The sequence below is a fragment of the Triticum dicoccoides genome, chromosome 3A (genome assembly GCF_002162155.2).
Source record: "Triticum dicoccoides isolate Atlit2015 ecotype Zavitan chromosome 3A, WEW_v2.0, whole genome shotgun sequence".
NCBI classification, from domain to species: domain Eukaryota; kingdom Viridiplantae; phylum Streptophyta; class Magnoliopsida; order Poales; family Poaceae; genus Triticum; species Triticum dicoccoides.
Window position 1 is genome coordinate 227,000,342 of NC_041384.1, and position 2,236 is coordinate 227,002,577.

A 2,236-nucleotide genomic window follows, 5' to 3' on the forward strand; every position below is an offset into this window, starting at 1 on the left:
GGACAAGGGTTTTATAGAGTCTGTCTTCACCACTAATGTAAGTTTGTCCTTCTCGAGCCTTCAAACTTTATTGTGTATATTTGGTTAGGCATGACTGCAACAGCTGTTTATTTTTGGTGTTTGAATCAAATTGCATGTTTAAAGTTTATTATGTAGTTCATAAACAAAAGTTTGCCCTTCTCAATTGAAGTTTTCAGTTGTATAACCAAGTTCCTTCTTCATACGGTGTAAATTAAACTATACAGAGCAAGTGATCTTATTTTGCACTGCATGTATGCTTCTGTTCTTGATCCGTAATCCAGTGGTGTGATGAACCTACTCACTACAGCACAATGTCATATTTTGCAATGTCTTAACTATGAACAATGTCATATCATTCTACTATTATTTAAATCGTCTCTTTATTTGCCGTTCTGAAATGGGATAAATTGACAACACACTAACCATTGATACTTATGAGTTCTTGATCTGTAATCCGGTGGTGTCATGAAGCTGTCAACTCCTTCACAATGTCATTTTCTACCATGTCTTAACCTGAACAATACCATATTGTGTTAATACTATTTTAAACTGTGTCACTTTATTCGTCAATAAGAAATGTAATGAATTGTTAGCACTAATACTTATATGTGCAAAACCTGTCATCTGTCTGCTTGTTTCTCTTTTAGAGTGAGGAGGATATAAGCATCAAACAAGCGCAGTCTCATCAGCTTGCTCAGCTGCTTGCGCTGCAGCTCCCGAGCATGGCTAACCTTTCTTGAACTCTATTGAAGTGCTGTCGGTTTTGTATATTATTTTGTCGGCATGTTTATTTGCACTGCTGGTGATCTTTGATGCCCAGTGTATGTAATCTGTTGTCTGCTTGTGCTTTATTCTCATAGTGGCGAACTTTCATGCCCGGTGGATGTAATATGCTATAATTTCTTTATTGTATAGTCTAGGTTTTTTCTTATTCACGATGCTGCAGTTATTTTACTGTATATATATCCTGTCTACGCAGTAAACCGACCAAACCGTAAAATTACGTTACATAATCGGGCCGTCATGCAAATCACTATGTATGATCCGCATCATGGGCCCAGTCATCTTGGTCTGTTAAAAAGCCTAAATGTAAACTGGCCCACTAGTAGTTTCGGGCCTTTAATAGGCCGAGTAAATCGCCGGCCCTATTTCCGCAAGAAAATTCAATGGGATTTTAGTAGGCTGAAAAGTAGGTTGGGCCTGAAATGTGTCAAACAGCTCATGGGCCGACAACATGCCGAAATAGACCTCGGCCCATGATTGTGCCAATCACATCATGGGCCGTTAACATGCCAAAATTGTCTTGTTCCTTATTTGGCCCAATCAGATTATCGGCTGTGAGCAGGCCAGATACAAAGCGGGCCATAGTTAGGCCCAACTATATGACGGGCTTTTAACAAACCAAAATAAATATAGGGCCGAAATGCTAAACAGGCCTTTAACAGGCCGGAACTAATATCATGCCGTATTACTAAATGGGCCTTTAGCAAACAGAAATCCTGATCCGGCCTCAAGTGGGCCCAAAAGCACAACGTCCAGTTGACGAGTCGAATCTGATATGGGCCATAATTTAGCCCAAAGGCTCTTAAAGGGCCGGATCTAATCTGGGCCGTAATATGGCCCAGAACGTGGTAGGCTATTAAAGGGTCGGATCTCATATGGGCCTTTATTAGGCCCAGAACGTGGCAGGCTGTTAATGGACCAGATCAAATATGGGCCGACATTTGGCCCAAAACATGGCACTCTGTTAACAGGCCGGCCCACTAGTGTCCTCAAAATCTTGTGGGCCTTTAGTTGGGCCGGCCCATTATGGTCTGCAAAATCTTATGGGCCTTTAGCTGGGCCGGCCCATTATGGTTGGCAAAATCTTGTGGGCCTTTAATTGGGTCGGCCCATTTAATCTTTATGGGGCACTTTTGGGCCGGTCCACGTGTCAACATATCATAGGCGCATCTCGCCCATTGGATGAGTGACACCTGTGCCAACGCGGAGCTGACACGTGGTTCCATCGGCCAATGAGAATTTTACACGTGGAAAATTGGCATTGGTCATGGCTGTTAGCGGGTTACCAGATCCAAAACCGAACCCAATAACTTAAAGGCGACCCATTACGATGGATGCCACGTGTCGGTTACTCTTGACGAAAGCATTTCTATGACGCGCGATTTATCGTCATGGAAGTGGACACTTTCGTGATGATAATTTCGGTAATGTC